Here is an 18,963-nt window from a genome sequence, read left to right as displayed (position 1 = left end):
CACAAAAATAAACTCAAAATGGATTAAAGATCTAAACGTAAGACCAGAAACTATAAAACTCCTAGAGGAGAACATAGGCAAAACACTCTCCGACATACATCACAGCAGGATCCTCTATGACCCACCTCCCAGAATATTGGAAATAAAAGCAAAAATAAACAAATGGGACCTAATTAAACTTAAAAGCTTCTGCACAACAAAGGAAACTATTAGCAAGGTGAAAAGACAGCCTTCAGAATGGGAGAAAATAATAGCAAATGAAGCAACTGACAAACAACTAATCTCAAAAATATACAAGCAACTCCTACAGCTCAACTCCAGAAAAATAAATGACCCAATCAAAAAATGGGCCAAAGAACTAAACGACATTTCTCCAAAGAAGACATACAGATGGCTAACAAACACATGAAAAGATGCTCAACATCACTCATTATCAGAGAAATGCAAATCAAAACCACTATGAGGTACCATTTCACACCAGTCAGAATGGCTGCAATCCAAAAGTCTACAAGCAATAAATGCTGGAGAGGGTGTGAAGAAAAGGGAACTCTCTTACACTGTTGGTGGGAATGCAAACTAGTACAGCCACTATGGAGAACAGTGTGGAGATTCCTTAAAAAACTGGAAATAGAACTGCCTTATGATCCAGCAATCCCACTGCTGGGCATACACACTGAGGAAACCAGAAGGGAAAGAGACACGTGTACCCCAATGTTCATCGCAGCACTGTTTATAATAGCCAGGACATGGAAGCAACCTAGATGCCCATCAGCAGATGAATGGATAAGAAAGCTGTGGTACATATACACAATGGAGTATTACTCAGCCATTAAAAAGAATACATTTGAATCAGTTCTAATGAGATGGATGAAACTGGAACCTATTATACAGAGTGAAGTAAGCCAGAAAGAAAAACACCAATACAGTATACTAACACATATATATGGAATTTAGAAAGATGGTAACAATAACCCTGTGTTTAAAAAAAAAAAAAAAAAACAAGCCAGACGGGAATGTAAGATGATACAAACACTTTGGAAAACAATTTGGCAGTTCTTTACGAATTAAAAGCACATCATAAGACTTAGCATTTCCACTCCTAATAATGTATCCAAGAGAAATAAAAATAAATGTCCACATGAAGACTTATATCCAAACCTACAGCAGTTTTGCTTATAATAGCCCCAAACTAGAAACAATCTAAATGTCAATCAACTGGTGAAAGGATAAACAAATATTCAAACAGTAGTATATCCATACAATAGAATACTACTCAGCAATAAAAGGGGACGAACTAGTGATACAGGCAAGAGCATGAACAAATCTCAAAAGCACTATGTTGAATCAAACAAGCCATACAAAACAGGCTATATTCCAAATAGGGAAAGGAGTACATCAAGGCTATATATTGTCACCCTGCTTATTTAACTTATATGCAGAGTACATCATGAGAAACGCTGGGCTGGATAAAGTACAAGCTGGGATCAAGATTGCCAGGAAAAATATCAACAACTTCAGATATACAGATGACACCACCTTTATGATAGAAAGCAAAGAAGAACTAAAGAGCCTCTTGATGAAAGTGGAAAAGGAGAGTGAAAAAGTTGGCTTAAAGCTCAACATTCAGAAAACTTAAGATCATGGCATCCAGTCCCATCACTTCAGGGCAAATAGATGTGGAAACAGTGACAGATGTTTATTTTGGGGGGCTCCAAAATCACTGCAGATGGTGACTGCAGCCATGAAATTAAAAGACGCTTGCTCCTTGGAAGAAAAGCTATGACAAACATAGATGGCATAGTAAAAAGCAGAGACATTACTTTGCCAACAAAGGTCCATCTAGTCAAGACTATGGTTTTTCCAGTAGTCATGTATGGATGTGTGAGTTGGACTACAAAGAAAGCTGAGTGCCAAAGAAGTAATGCTTTTGAACTGTGGTGTTGAAGAAGAGTCTTCGGAGTCCCTTGGACTGCAAGGAAATCAAACCAGCCCATCCTACAGGAAATAAGTACTGAATATTCATTGAAAGGACTGATGCTGAAGCTGAAACTCCAATACTTTGGCCACCTGACGCGAAGAACTGACTCATTTGAAAAGACCCTGATGCTGAGAAAGATTGAGGACAGAAGGGGATTACAGAGGATCAGATGGTTGGATGGCATCACCGACACAACTGACATGAGTTTGAGTCAACTCCGGAAGTTGGTGATGCACAGGGAGGCCTGGCGTGCTGCAGTCCATGGGGTCACAAAGAGTTGGACATGAGTAAGCAAGTGAACTGAACTGATACAATGTAAAATTCTATGTATGAGAAATTCAACAAATGGCAAAACTAGAGAAAGGGGAATAGATATACAGGGGCACAAAGGAGCTTGTGGGGACAGAAATGTGCTATGAATTGACTATGGTGGTGATAAGATTTTATACATTTGTCAAAATTTACCAAATTGTGTCAAGAATTGTGAAGGCTCTGAGATTTGATCCTGCTTACAAGTTAACCTGCTAGTTCCATGGATACTGGCAGAAGACACGAGACTCTTGAGTCAGCTACATATGATTTTATTACTCATACCAGGAACACCAGTCAGAATTAACAGCATTTTCCTGTGCCAGTTGCCCAAACCCGAATTCACAGAACACTGTGAAAAGTGTCATGGAACACCTGTACACACAGAGGGTTGTGTTCCAGGAGAGGAAGACTAAGCTTATTGGAAACCTGAATCTTTTAAAATGGCAGGAAGCACACCTGCTGGAGAAGGAAATAGCAACCCACTCCAGTATTCTTGCATGGAAAATCCCATGGATGGAGAAGCCTGGCAGGCTATAGTCCATGGGGTTGCCAAGAGTCAGACACGGCTGAGCAACTAACACACACACACACACACACACACACACACACAAGTACACTTGCCCTTTACTTTGGAGGGAAACATGGCATCTGTTTTCCACGGCTGTCAGAAACCTGCTCTTTGCTTTATGAAGAGATACCATTTCTGTCTTTCAATATCCTTGAAAAGACAGTCTGGAAGAAAAGGCAGTTAGAGCTATTGCTCATAAGACATGCAGAAATGCAAGAGACCCAAGGGAAATTGCTTTCTAAATAACTGTACACTAAAAGTTGGTGAATTTTATTGTTTATAAATTGACCTCAATTAAAAACAAACAAAACCTATCCAGATAACACGTCCAGGCAAAAGAAATGAGTGCTAAATTTCTTCAAGAAATGTACAAGAATTTTCACAGAAGTTGTATTCATAAAAGTTGAAAAGTAGAAGCAACCAAACCAAAAATCCACAAGCAGTAGAATAAATTGCAGTATATTCAACTAACTAAATCACAGCAATGAAAAAGGATAAATTAAAGGTACTCACAGCAACATAACTAAATTTCACATATAATACAGAAGAATCCAAATGCAATAAAAGTAGGGTCTATATGATTTCCTTTATATTAAGTTCAAAAACAGGCTAACTTAAATCTATGGGGCTAGGTCCTGACAGTGGTTACTTTTGTGGGGAGGGCAGTGCAAGGACAGAGAGAACGTGCTGGGTTAGTGACCGTGAGCTCTATACTATGATTTGTGGACTTCACTGAATGTAAGTTGTATTTCGTAAAAATAGTAAACAAACAAAATTACTGCAATATTCTCACCTTCAGCACTGGCAAAAAAATTAAAAACTAAAAAGTAATTAAGTGTTGTGAAATAGGACATAAAAGCATTCTTCTACACTGATAGTTACAGTGTAAACTAGCATAGCCTTCCCCTCATTCTACACCTAAAATTATGAATTTCATTGTTTGTACATTAGACCTCAGTTAAAAACAAAAACCCTACCTACACAAGGTGTATGGCCAGTGTCGCTCTATCAATCAAAATTAAAGTACACATGTTTGAATCTAATTATTCTACTTGTACTACAGTATCCTATGGATATAAGCAAAACAACACATATACAAAGTTATTCACTATAGCATTCAATTTAATAGGAAAAGGCAGGAGCAACCTAAATGTTTGTGAATAAGGGACTAGTACACTATGACATATACAAATATAGTATACTGTAGTCATAAAAAATGTACAGATATAGAAGTGTACAGATAGAAATGTATCTAAAATACACTGCTAAAGTATAAACAGTGTATTTATTATTCATGGGCAAAGACACAGCAAAAAAGACAAAACACATATTAATTTAAATATGTGCATAACATATCTCAGGAAGGATAAAAATTCAAATACTAGCTGCCACGGGCTGTTTGAGACACTAGACTGGGAGAGAACCTCTATACAGTACAGTCTTTGTACCTTTCCAACTTAGTACCCTGTGGCTTCAGTACTAGAAAGTAAATAAAATTTAAATTAAAAACCACTTAATGTGTTTTTTAAAACTGGGAAGTTTTATCTCTCCCAGATAAAATTACTAACTTCTTGATGAGAACTTCACAGTACTACACATGAAACAGTATTATTTCATGAAATATTAATACTAACTGCACTTTTATAATCCCTAACCAGGTAATAGTCAATCTATAACAAAGCAATTTCATAGTGAATTCTTTAGACTGTCTCAGGTAAAGCTATAAAAAAGAACTAGTTGCAGGATCCCTTTTTTCTACCTGTTTTACTCCTTCACTTCCCAACTTTGAATAGTCCTAGAATAGAAAAATCTACCATGTCATTGAACTGTTCATCAAAGCAACAGAACAAAAAATACATATATATGAGCATGTTGGTAGAGTACTACAAGGGGATTCCCAGGTGGCTCAGTGGTAAAGAATCTGCCTGCCAATGCGGGAGACGTGGGTTCAATCCCTGGGCTGGGAAGATGCTCTGGAGGAGGAAATGGCAACCCACTCCAGTATTCTTGCCTGGATAATCCCATGGACAGAGAAGCCTCTGGGCTATAATACACAGGGTCACAAAGAGTCAGACACCACAGCAACTGAGTTTGCATGCAGAGTACTATGTGGTCATGTCATCCTGACCCACTACCCTAGCAAGTACCTTGTTCACACTGTACAGAGGTTCTATTCTGAAAAAGGGCAATCTTTCTATTTACGCACTATAGTCTCATAACAAAACTCTGAAACAAGAAGTCCCAGTTCATTGTTCTGTGTCCGGTTCTAACTACTGCTTCTTGACCTACATACAGATTTCTCAGGAGGAAGGTAAGTGGTCTCGTATTCCCATCTCTTGAAGAATTTTCCACAGTTTGTTGTGATCCACAGAGTTAAAGGCTTCAGCTTAATCAATAAAGCACAAGTAGATGTTTTTCTCGAATTCTCTTGCTTTTTTGATTTGAGGGATTATCCTGTTTTAAAACTGACAGAATGGTTCAGTTTAGTTGTCGCTCAGTCACATCTGACTCTTTCTGACCCCATGGACTGCAGCAAGCCAGGTTTCCCTGTCCATCACCAACTCTCAGAGCTTACTCAAACTCATGTCCATCGAGTTGGTGATGCCATCCAACCATCTCATCATCTGTCATCCCCTTCTCCTCCTTCCTTCAATCTTTCCCAGCATGAGGGTCTTTTCCAGTGAGTCAGTTCTTCACACCAGGCGGCCAAATTATTGGAGCTTCAGCTTCAGCATCAGTCCTTTCAATGAATATTTAGGATTGATTTCCTTTAGGATTGACTGGTTGGATCTCCTTGCTGTCCAAAGGACACTGAAGAGTCCTCCAACACCACAGTTTAAAAGCCATCAATCCTTTGGCACTCAGCTTTCTTTATGGTCCAACTCTCACATCCATACATGACTACTGGAAAAACCATGACTAGACCTTTGTCGGTAAAGTAATGTCTCTACTTTCTAATATGCTGTCTAGGTTTGTCATAGCTTTTCTTCCTAGGAGTAAGCGTCTTAATTTCATGGCTGAGGCCACCATATGTAGTGATTTTGGAGCTCAAGAAAATAACTGTTTCCATTGTTTTCACATCTATTTGCCATGAAGTGATGGCACTGGATGCCATGATCTTCATTTTTTGATGCTGAGCTTTCTTTAAGCCAACTTTTTCACTCTCTTCTTTCACTTTCATAAAGAGGCTCTTTAGTTCTTCTTTGCTTTCTGCCATAAGGGGTGGTGTCATCTGCATATCTGAGGTTATTGATATTTCTCCTGGCAATCTTGATTCCAGCTGGTGCTTCATCCAGTCCAGAATTTTGCATGAAGTACTCTGCATATAAGTTAAATAAGCAGGGTGACAATATACAGCCTGGATGTACTCCCATCACAATTTGGAACCTGTTCGTTGTTCCATGTCTGGTTCTAACTGTTGCTTCTTAACCTGCAAACAGATTTCTCAAGAGGCAGGTAAGGTGGTCCAGTATTCCCATCTCTTGAAGAGTTTTCCAGTTTGTTGTGATCCACACGGTCAAAGGCTTTAGCATAGTCAATGAAGCAGAAGATGTTTAGTCATTAAGCCGTGTCCAACTCTGCCACCCCATCAGGCTCCTCTGTCCATGGGATTTCCCAGGCAAGAATACTGGAATGGGTTGCCATTCCCTTCTCCAGGGGATCTTCCTGACCCAGGGATCAAAACCATGTCTCCTGCATTAGCAGGAGGATTCTTGTACCACTGAGCCACCAGGGAAGCCCCAAATTAAAGCATATGTATATTATTACAGCAGTATATGTTATGTACCTGCTTCAAAAATGAACTCAGTTTATTCATTCAACAAATAAATGATGGACAGGGAGGCTTGGCATGCTGTGATTCATGGGGTCGCAAAGAGTTGGACACAACTGAGCGACTGAACTGAACTGATGCTGAGTATGATTCCAGATACTAGGAATATAGAATGGAGCAAAACATACAAGATCCTGCCTCATTTGCTTACACTCTATTTTGCGGACACAAAGAAAGTATTGGTTTCCTAGGGCAGTTGTAACAAAGTACCACAAACTTAAAAAAAAACTTATTCTCTTAAAATTCTGGAGATCAAAAGTCCTTCTGAGACTCTAGATAGATTTCTTCTTCACCTATTCAAAACTTCCGGTGGCAGCTGATAGTTCTTGACATATCTCAGCTTTTTACCTACAGCGCCACAGAGTAAATATTTTGGCTTTTTGGGCACTATTGATAGATGTCTCTTTCCCCATCCTTTATGTTTAGACTGTTTATCTCTTCATATTTAGAGTACTATCTTCTTTGTTGCTGGTGCTTGTTTTGCTTTGGTTTTGTAAGCAGCATGTATTTGTTTCCTGGGTTTTGTTCTCTTTTTTTTTTTTTTTTTTTTGCTGCAGGGTGCAGTATGCAGGATCTTAATTCCCTGACCAGGGATGGAAGCTGTACTTCCTGCAGTGGAAGCACAGAGTCTTAACCACTGGACTGCCAAGGAAGTCCCGTCCTTATTTTTGTTAACTGAGCTTTTCTGTGTGTTTTTCACTTGTCACCTTTGGTTGACTTATAATCTATAATTTTTGTTTTGTTATTTTAGAGGTTGCTTCATGGTTTATAATATACATTGTTCCACGGGATCACAGAGACAGACTGAGCGATTAACATTTTCATTTTCATACATCTTAAACGTATCACAATCTTCCAGCATATGATACTGTTATCACCTCATGTAAAGTAAACTCTTAAGAGTAAACATACATTTCTCTTCTCTTGACTTTGTGCTATTTTGGAATGTACAAGCTCCCCAGTCCATGGAATTTTTCAGGAAAGAATACTGGAGTGGGATGCCATTTACTTCTCCAGGGGATCTCAAACCTGCATGTCTTGCATCTCCTGCATTGGCAAGCGGATTATTTACCACTGCACCACCAGAGAAGCCCTCTTAAGGTGGTAAGCTAGTTCAATCACAGGCTCACTTGTTTACCATCTTGCAAGATCATTGCTTTTCACCACCAAGTGTTGAGTCTCTCGATTATGACTATTCTTTGTATGCTAACAATTACAGAAAACTAACCAAACTGATCACTTGGACCACAGCCTTGTCTAACAATGAAACTATGAGCCATGCCGTGTGGGGCCACCCAAGACAGATGGGTCACGATGGATAGTTCTGACAAAATGTGGTCCACTGGAGAAGGGAATGGCAAACCACTTAAGCATTCTTGCCTTGAGAACCCCATGAACAGTATGAAAAGGCAAAAAGATAGGACACTGAAAGATGAATGCCCCAGGTCAATAGATGCCCAATATGCTACTGCAGAAGAGAGGAAAAATAACTCCAGAAAGAATGAAGAGACGGAGCCAAAGCAAAAACAATGCCCAACTGTGAATGCGACTGGTGATGGAAGGAAAGTCCGATGCTGTGAAGAACAATATTACATAGGAACCTGGAATCTTCGGTTCATGAATCAAAGTACACTGATAGTGGTCAAACAGGAGATGGCAAGAGTGAACATTGACATTTTAGGAATCAGTGAACAAAAATGGTCTGAAATGGGTGAATTTAATTCAGATGGCCATTGTATCTACTACTGTGGGCAAGAATCCCTTAGAAGAAATGGAGTAGCCCTCAGAGTCAACAAAAGAGTCTGAAATGCAGCAGTTGGATGCAATCTCAAAAATGACAGAATGATCTCGGTTCATTTCCAAGGCAAACCATTCAACATCACAGTAATCCAAGTCTATGCCTCAACCACTAATGCCGAAGAAACAAGTTAAACAGTTCTGCTGCTGCTGCTGCTGCTAAGTCACTTCAGTCGTGTCCGACTCTGTGCGACCCCACAGATGGCAGCCTGCCAGGCTCTGCCATCCCTGGGATTCTCCAGGCAAGAACACTGGAGTGGGTTGCCATTTCCTTCTCCAATGCAGGAAAGTGAAAAGTGGAAGTGAAGTCGCTCAGTCGTGTCCGACTCTTCGTGACCCCATGGACTGCAGCCTACCAGGCTCCTCCGTCCATGGGATTTTCCAGGCAAGAGTACTGGAGTGGGGTGCCATTGCCTTCCATGAAGACCTAAAAGACCTTCTTAGAACTAACACCAAAAAAAGATGTCTTTTTCACCATAGTGGACTGGAATGCAAAAGTAGAAAATCAAGAAAAACCTGGAATAACAGGCAAATTTGGCCTTGGAGTACAAAATGAAGCAGGGCAAACACTAACAGAGTTCTGTCAAGAGAAGACACAGGTCATAGCAAACACTCTCTTCCAACAACACAAGAAACAACTCTACATATGGACATCACCAGGTGGTCAATACCGAAATCAGACTGATTATATTCTTTGCAGCCAAAGATGGAGAAGCTCTATACAGTCAGCAAAGACAAGGCCAGGAGCTGACTGTAGCTCAGATCATGAACCCCTTATTGCCAAATTCAGACTTAAATTGAAGAAAGTAGGGAAAACCACTACACCATTCACATATGACTTATATCATATCCCTTACTATTATACAGTGAAAGTGACAAATAGATTCAAGGGATTAGGTCTGATAGAGCACCTGAAGAACTATGGACGGAGGTTCATGACATTTGTATAGGAAGTGTTGATCAAAACCATCCCCAAGAAGAATAAATGCAAAAAGGCAAAATGGTTGCCTGAGGAGGCCTTACAAAAAGATGAGTAAAGAAGAGAAGTGAAAGGCAAAGGAGAAAAGGAAAGGTATACCCATTTGAATGCAGAGTTCCAAAGCAAGGAGAGATAAGAAAGACTTCCTTAGTGATCAATGCAAAGAAATAGAGGAAAACAACAGAATGGGAAAGACTAGAGATCCCCTTCAAAAGAATTAGAGATACCAAGGGAACATTTCATGCAAAGATGGGCATAATAAAGGACAGAAATGGTATGGACCTAACAGAAGCAGAAGATATTAAGAAGAGATGGCGAGAATACACAGAACTATACAAAAAAAATCTTAATGACCTAGAAACCACGATGGTGTGATCACTCACCTCACCTAGAGCCAGACATCCTGGAATGCAAAGTCAAGTGGGCCTTACAACGCATCACTATGAATAAAGCTAGTGGAAGTGATGCAATTCCAGTTGAGCTATTTCAAGTCCTAAAAAATGATGCTGTGAAAGTGCCGTACTCAATATGCCAGCAAATCTGGAAAAATCAGCAGTGGCCACAGGCCGGGAAAAGCTCAGTTTTCATTCCAGTCCCAAAAAAGGCAATGCCAAAGAATGTTCAAACTACCACTCAATTGCACTCATCTCACATGCTAGCAAAGTAATGCTCAAAATTCTCCAAGCCAGGCTTCACCAGTACGTGAACTGAGAACTTCCAGATGTTAAAGCTGGATTTAGAAAAGGCAGAGGAACCAGAGATCAAATTGCTAACATCCGCTGGATCATATAAAAAGTAAGAGAATTCCAGGAAAACAGCTATTTTTGCTTCATTGACTACACTAAAGCCTTTGTCTGTGTGGATCACAACAAACTGTGGAAAATTCTGAAAGAGATGGGAATACCAGACCACCTTATCTGCCTCCTGAACAATCTGTATGTGGGTCAAGCCAAGAGGCAATAGTTAGAACCGGACATAGAACAACAAATTGGTTCCAAATTGAGAAAGGAGTACGTCAAGCCTGTATACTTTCACCCTGGTCATTTAACTTATATGCGGATTACATCATGCAAAATGCCACACAAATGAAGCACCGGCTGGAATCAAGATTGCTGGAAGAAATATCAGTAACCTCAGATAAGCAGATGACACCACCTTTATGGCAGAAAGCAAAGAGGAACTTAAGAGCCTCTTGAGGAAAGTGAAAGAGAAGAGTGAAAAGCTGGTTTAAAACTCAACATTCAAAAAAAAGATCATATCTGGTCCCTTCACTTAATGGCCAACAGATGTGGAAACAATGGAAACAGTGACAGATTTTATTTTGTTGGGCTCCAAAATCACTGTTGATGGTGACCTCAGCTGTGAAATTCAAGGATGCTTGCTCCTTGGAAGAAAAGCTATGACAAATCTAAACAGCATACTAAAAAGCAGAAACATTAGCTTACTGACAAAGGTCTCTCTAGTCATGGTTTTTCCAATAGTCATGTATGGATGTAAGAGTCAGACAATAAAGAAAACTGAGCAGCAAAGGATTGATGCTTTTGAACTGTGGTGTTGGAGAAGACTCTATGAGTTCCTCGGACAGCAAGGAGATCAAACCAGTCCATCCTAAAGGAAATCAATCCTGAATATTTATTGGAAGGACTGATGCTAAAGCCAAAGCTCAAATACTCTGGCCATCTGATATGAAGAACTAACTCACTGGAAAAGACCCTGATGCTGGGAAAGATTGAAGGGAGGAGGAGAAGGAGACGACAGATGATGAGATGGTTGGATGGCATCACCAACTCCATGGACATAAGTTTGTGCAAGCTCTGGGAGCTGGTGATGGACAGGGAAACTTGGCATGCTGCAGTCCATGGGGTCACAAAGAGTTGGACATGACTGAGTGACTGAACTGAAGAAGTATTCTGCCTAAACAACACAAGTATCTTTCAGCACAAGAAAATACACCAATGCTATCCCCTAGATTTATTAAAAGATTAAAAAGAAAACAACACAATCATTGCACTAGATGCCTGAAAAGCAACTCATACTATTCAACAACTATTCACTTAAAATTTTTAAATAACAACAAAGTATTGAAACCTAAAACTGAAAGAGATGGATATTTATCTTGATGAAATAGGTAAGAGGATGGACTCTATAATCAGACTGCCTGTATTAAAATTCTAGATCCTCTATTTTTTGTAAAACATCTTAAGCAAGTTATTTATTAGCTCTAAATTTCATTTTCCCTACCTATAAAAATGAGGATAATACCACCTACTGAAATGTCAGGAGTAAATAAGTCAGCACACACGGACTGTTTAGAATCCATTTGCCTCATACTCAATAAACAGTAACAGCTGTTAGCAGTGTTGCTCTTGCTGTTTCTGCCACAGTACCTTATCAGAAACCTATAGTAAACATCATATTTAAAGATAAAAAGAAGCATTCCTATTAAGGTCAGGCTTCAAACAAGATGCTTTGAGTCATCATTTATTCAACATTGTTATAGCAGCCTTAAAAAATTATAAACTGATAAGATATAAAAATGGAAAAAGAAAAACTTGTAGATGATATGAAAACAAAGGGAATCAATTAACAAACTACTAGGACCACTGAGAGCATAACAGAACAGTTGAACAAAAAGATGATGAAAAAAATACCTCTCCCATACACCGGCAATATCCAGTTAGAAAATGTAATAGAAAACAAAAATCCTATTAACAAGAGCATTTAAAATAATAAAATATATCTAGACAAAACAGTAAAATCAGAGCAATGCAAGAAGTTTATGGAGAAAACTACAAAACTTTACTAAAAATTGTTCATTAGTAAGACCTAAACACCATGGAAAGAAAAATTATATATACACACATATAGACACATCAGTTCTTCACAAACATATTAATACAATTTTAACTTGCAATGTGGTTTACTTTACAAACCAACTTAAAATTTTACATAAAATATTAGAGAACAGCCAGAAGCCAATTTTCAAAAAGAAGAAACAGAAACTTGATGTTACATCTATTAAGACATACTATAAAGTTATAGTAAGTAAAACATGGCATTGGCATAGAAACAAAAAGTCCAGAAACAGACACAAGTGTGTATGTGTCTGTCTCTGTGTATATAAGAATTTAATATTTTATGGGAAAAAACTACTGATATCACTGGGGAAATAGAGGAATATTCAATAAATAGCATTGAGACAACTGGTTCCACAAGTGAAAAAATAAAGAGCATATATCCCAGATTGATTAAGGATCTAAATGCAAAACCAAAATTGTAGGACTACTGAAGAAAATACAGAGTATATTTTTGACCTTAGAGTTGGAGAAAGCCTTTTACAAGTTATTACTATAGGGGAACACATGCCACAGAGCATCCGAACAAAAACAGACTGCTAAGAAGACCAATATGAAATGCATTATTCAGAAGTAATGATAAAACCAATCTATCTTAGAGCAAATGGTGAAACTAGTTAATTTGGGTCAAAAGCAAATGAGAATTTACAAGCAGAACTGTCAAATTTTCACAGGGCAACAGATTCATTGTGCTGAAAGGAATGAAGCTCCTTCTATGGATATACATACATTCAGCTTTAAAACAATAATCCATAATATACCACATTTCAAGGGATGGAGCTCTCTTACTCATGTCAACTGGCTAATATTTCTTATGAAATTGCACTAAGATATGATAAATTCAATAAAAAATAAACTATAGCCATTTTAACAATATCACAAACATTCTGAAGCATTTCACATTATCTCCGCTTCCTGCATTTTCATATCTCTCAGTTTCTATGTAACCATATCAGTGGTTGAATTCTTTCCTTTATTCACTTTACTGTCTCATTCACAGCATTCTCTGCTAGGTCTTATTTTCTGGCTATGAATGTACCCAAAAGTATTTGACATCTATTCTTCTTTTAAAATACCAACTTCTTTGAAAATGTATGACTTCACCTGCTATCTTCACACAAAATAATTTCAAATATTCTGAGATCTTCCTTCTAAGTTCAGTTATATATCATCATCTTGGATATTCTGCCTGTTAACTCAAATAAGCTTAATATGTCTAAAAATACATACTCAACACACACATAAATATATAAATGCACCCACTTAAAAAAGAAAAATCATAATGCTTTCTGAAAGTCACTCAGTCCTGTCCGACTCTTTGCAACCCCATGGACTATACAGTCCATGGAATTCTCCAGGCCAGAATACTGGAGTGGGTAGCCTTTCCCTTCTCCAGGGGATCCTTCCAACCCAGGGATCGAACCCAGGTCTCCCGCATCACAGGCGGATTCTTTACCAGCTGAGCCACAAGGGAAGCCCAAGAATACTGGAGTGGGTAGCCTATCCCTTCTCCAAGGTATCTTCCCGACTCAGGAATCAAACCGGGGTCTCCAATATTGCAAGTGGATTCTTTACCAACTGAGCTATCAGGGAATCCTCATCTAAAAACACATCCTTCTTGAATTTTCTACAGTGGGGTCCCTCATTGTCTCTTGCCTATCCATTACATTCTAGCTATTCTCAGTTACAAATCTTATTCAATCTTCTTTCATAATCTTTCCCACTTGTTTTTTCTTTTCTACCCTCTACCATGACCAACTAATTCAGGCACTGATCACCTCAGTTCTTACAAACTGCCTTCTTCCTTCTGGTCTCTTTCTTCCCTCCAACTCATTCTGAATATTATTACTGATGGGTGAAATATCTCTAAACATATTTCAAACTTGTCACTCTTTTCCTCATAGATTTTTAAAGGGTGAATAATAATGCCCAATATTTTAGCTATTTAAGAACTTGAAAATTTGGTTCCAGTGTGCTTGTCCAATTTCTCTTTTTTAATATTTAAATCTATTCTTCAGTTCAGTTCAGTTGCTCAGTCGTGTCCGACTCTTTGCGACCCCATGAATCGCAGCACTCCAGGCCTCCCTGTCCATCACCATCTCCCGGAATTCACCCAAACTCACGTCCATCTTAAGAAAAACCAAAACCCTCTACTCAGATTTTGCCCTCAAGCTCTATGTTTTTCAGAGTGTGCTTCCACAAATGCTATTCCTTGACTCCAGAAATGTCTTTCCCCAAACTCTGCTTTGTATTGTTTATAACTCAGAAGAAACATTATCTCTTCTGTGGAATTCCTCCCCACTCCCATAAACATCTTTACTCCCAAAGCACTTGTATACAGTTCCCTAACAGGATCCACAGCATTTGCATTGTAATTTTTGTTTATATTTTTTACATCCTGAGAATCTAACATACTTTAAAGCACAGACTGTTGCTGTTTAGCTGCTAAGTCATGTATGATTCTTTTGCAACCTCATGGACTGCAGCCTGCCAGGTTCCTCTGTCCATGGGATATTCCAGATAAGCAGACTGGAGTGGGTTGCCATTTCCTTCTCCAGCAGATCTTCAAGACCCAGGGATTGAACTCACATCTCCTGCATTGGCAAGTGGATTCTTCACCACTGAACCAAGAGGGAAGCCCTCTGAAGCACACGGTGGACAATTAAGAGTGGGTTTTAAAAGACCTCCTGGAATGGCCATATTATTCCAGCTGTCACTCAAGTATACTATATGAAGAGGCAGTATACTTACCAGTTTTAGGAGCTCAGATTCTGAAGTCAGGATGTCTAGGTATAAATTCTGGATATACCTCAGAAGATACCACCTCAATGGCAGAAAGCGAAGAGGAACTAAAGAGCCTCCTGATGAAGGTGAGAGTGAAAAAGCTGGCTTAAAACTCAACATTCAAAAACTAAGACCATGGCATCCAGTCCCATCACTTCATGGCAAATAGATGGGGAAAAAGTGGAAACGGTGACAGATTTTATTTTCTTGGGCTCCAAAATCACTACAGACAGTGACTGAAGACATGAAATTAAACGACACTGGCTCCTTGGAAGAAAAGCCATGACAAACCTCAGCAGTGTATTAAAAAGCAAAGACTTCACTTTGTTAACAAAGGTCCATCTAGTCAAAGCCATGGTTTTTCCAGAAGTCATATATGGATGTGAGAGTTGGACCATAAAGGCGGCTGAGCACTGAAGAATTGATCCTTTCAAACTGTGGTGTTGGAGAAGACTCTTGAGAGTCTCTTGGACAGTAAGGAGATTAAACCAGTCCATCCTAAAGGAAATTAACCCTTAATATTCACTGGAAGGACTGATGCTGAAGCAGAAGCTCCAATACTTAGGCCACCTGATGTGAAGAGCTGACTCACTGGAAAAGACCCTGCTGCTAGGAAAGATTGAAGGCAAGAGGAGAAAGAAGTGACAGGGGATGAGATGGTTGGATGGCATCATTGACTCAATGGATATGAGTTTGAGCAAACTCTAGAAGATAGTGAAGGACAGGGAAGCCTGGCTTGCTGCAGTTCACGAGTCTGCAAAGAGTCGGAACCGACTTAGCGAATGAACAATAACAACCACCACTTAATAGCCCTGTGGCACCGGGTGAGTTAATTAAACTCTCTATGCCTTGGCTTCTTTCTTTATTAAAGGGAAATAATAAGATCTACTTTATAAGGTTATGAAGATTAAATGAATTAATATAAGCAAAGTGTTCAAAACAGTGACTGACACAAAATAAGGATTACACACACATTGTACTACTATGATTACTATACCTTGATTATTTTTGACCCTTTCCACATTGACCCCTCTTTGGAATGGGCTCCTTTCATTTTTCCCTTTATCTAAATCTTACCTAGGTTTCACCCACTCCAGTATTCTTGTCTGGAAAATCCCTTGGACAAGAGCCTGGCAAACTACAGTTCACGGGGTCGAAAGAGTCGGACTTAGCAACTAAACCACCACCTACCCAGGTTTCAAGGTTGATGACCTCTGGTAAATCCTTTGATCATTTCAACCCATAAAAGATTACTTCCTAATCTGGATATTTATAGCATCTTCTGTATCACTGTGCATTTAATTAAAACTACCTTGCATCCTTGTTGTTTTTCACAAAATGTCTACCCAATTGCTGTAAACTCTTTGAAGGTCCTAAGGACAATTCATGCACCTTTCTGAGTTCCTACAGTAACTAAGTGCTTAGTACTTGTTATGCAAAATAATAAAGCTCAGTAGAAACTTCAACTCTGATCAAAATGTCTTTGCAATCAAAGAAATGGAGAAGACTGGGAGAACATTCCATGCTTCTCTAAGAGCCAAACTGCAAATGTATTAGCGCCAGGGAATTCTGACTCCCATTAAAATAAGCTGCTCTCAAATAGCTTCTGGGAGGAAAAAAACCCTCCCTGCAGAGGAATTTTGGGGAGTTCTTCCCAAACCAAATTGTAGCAGTGGACCCTCCATGAGAAACATGTTAGTATGACAAAATGACTGATTGCGAGTGCAGGATTTGGAATTACAGATCTAGGTTTCAAAGGGACACTGAGCTTTAGTTTCCTTCTTTATAAAGTGTGTGTACTGTAACATCAATTTCACGGGTATAAGACAATCGACATCCACCCTAACATTTAACTGAAATGTAAATTCCCTTGGAAAAATTTTAAATAAATTGAAAACATGGTAATTCATAAATAACTGAACACATTTTTCAGTACATAAGAAAATGTATTAAATTAGCCATGTATATTCTAAATTACCTACGAGAAAATTAAACATGTAGAGTCAATAACACAGAATTGGGATGAAGGAAAAATTCTACCACAAAATTCATCTTTTATGACACTTTCTCCATCCAGTAATTTTTTCTTCCACTTGTGATTAAAAACAAGTATTCAAAATTGTCCCCAAAGAGAAATATTTGGAAAGCACAATTTAACCTAATAGCAAGTTGGTTCTATAATTGTAGTATTCCAGTTTACAGTTCAAAAATACTTCAAATAGGAATTAACATGAATTTAAGAAATTATGATAATGGTGAATAGCTCATATGATGATCTGAGTCAGTAATTTCAAATTAAGAGTTGTTCCAACTTGAAGCTGGCAGTCGCACAGTCTAAAGGGTTTGTTTACAGTACTGACTAAACCAAACACTCCAATCTTTTAGAATTTCATCCTGCCATCCTAACAATTATTTTAAAGCAGTATAATCGCTGAAATGCCCAATACTACACAAATTAAACCGAAATGGGAAGAAGAAAAGAACAAAAGTGGCAGGTCTTATCTTTAAGCTGAGATTTTGTTCTTTTTCAGTTCGAAAAAATACTGAAAAACAGAACTCTGCTGCTTGGAATGATCTTTAAACTTGGGGGAGGGGTGATAGAATTTTTTTTAAATCCGGCGCCTTTAGGATACAGTGATATGTGGGGTTCATTAGGGCCTGGCTCTGTAAGCAATCAAAAGATGAAAAGAGGCATTAGTGAGGAATTTTAGTACACGGTGTAACTTTCAGCAATGTTGAGGCGTTACAATGATGAAAAGGAAATTAATCTCCGAGATGAAAATGAAGGGTCAAGTGCGGGGCTAATGGAATTTAAGGGAGACAGAAGAGGAACCGAGGGAAACCGGGGACTTGGTAGCCAAAAGGGGTAGAGTCAAGAAAGGCGTTGGAAACTAGAGGCTTAAGAAGGGGTGTGTGTGTGTGTGTGTGTGTGTGTGTGTGTGTGTGTGTGTGTGTGTTTGTGTGTAAGTGAGGCTTTTTTTAGCGTTGGGAAATCTAGGTGATAAACTTGTGGAGATCAAATTCGGAGATGTGGGAACAGGGAGAGAAAGGAATGTGGGGATTTCCAGGCTGGGGTAACAAGAAGTTTGGGGCGCGCGCTGTCGGGGCGCCCCTCTCCCGGAGAAGTATGGCCCCCTCAAGTCCCCCGACCCGGCCGCCCCCACGCAGCCCTCACCCTCCGGCTACACGGCCCTTCAACCCGGCCAAGGCCCCTCCTCACCTCAGGCCGCGGTGACTCGCTCCTCCGCGTCTCCACAGAACACGTCCCACTCGGCGCCTGGCCCGGCCGAGTCCGTCGGCCAGCAGCCGCGGCCCCAAGCTCAGATGCGCCCGGGCCTTCCCCGCGCGGCTCCGCGGGCCTGTCGGCTCCTTGCCCCAGCTCCGGCTAGCTCCCCAGACCTTCCAGCAGACGCGGCACGCGTCCCTCCTCCCGCTGCGGGGCAAGGCGCCCCCTGACCCCGCCCCGCGGCGCCCCGTAACGCCCCGCCCCCGGACTTGGTCCTGGACTCTGTAAGCTGATTGGCCTCTGTGATACCCGGCGCGCTACGGCATTGGCTCAGCTGTAGCCCGAAGGCGAGGAGGCGGTACTCCGAGTGGCTGCTATTCCCGTAACGCGGTTCCTGGCGTCCCGGATTCCGGTGGCTGCGCCCGCGTCGCCTCTCCCAGACTAGATCGAAGGGTTCCCCCACCTCCCCTCTGCGGGCGGAAGGAGCGGAATGTTCCATTTTTCCGTGGAATAACGGGGTCGTGAACTAAAGCTCGGGTGCTACCCGCGCCGTCCGTCCTCACTTCTTGCCGCGGCTCTTTTGGCCTGCGTTCAGTGCCTTCCCCAGGGACCTCGGAGCCGCGAGGGACCGC

At 40.1% G+C, this 18,963-nt stretch overlaps 1 protein-coding gene across 1 annotated transcript in view; it reads right to left on the bottom strand.

The window, feature by feature from the left end:
* Positions 1-18,570, bottom strand: part of IL6ST (interleukin 6 signal transducer) — a 61,732-nt gene extending 43,162 nt beyond the window's left edge. Inside the window, exon 1 of the mRNA XM_027520476.1 lies at positions 18,326-18,570. The gene's annotated coding sequence lies outside the window, so the exon portion shown is untranslated. The remainder of the gene's footprint in view (positions 1-18,325) is intronic.
* Positions 18,571-18,963: the final 393 nt, after the last annotated feature.

Source organism: Bos indicus x Bos taurus, chromosome 20 (genome assembly GCF_003369695.1).
Source record: "Bos indicus x Bos taurus breed Angus x Brahman F1 hybrid chromosome 20, Bos_hybrid_MaternalHap_v2.0, whole genome shotgun sequence".
NCBI lineage: Eukaryota > Metazoa > Chordata > Mammalia > Artiodactyla > Bovidae > Bos > Bos indicus x Bos taurus.
Note: the sequence above shows the minus strand (reverse complement) of the source record. Positions and strands in the feature narration are given on the sequence as shown.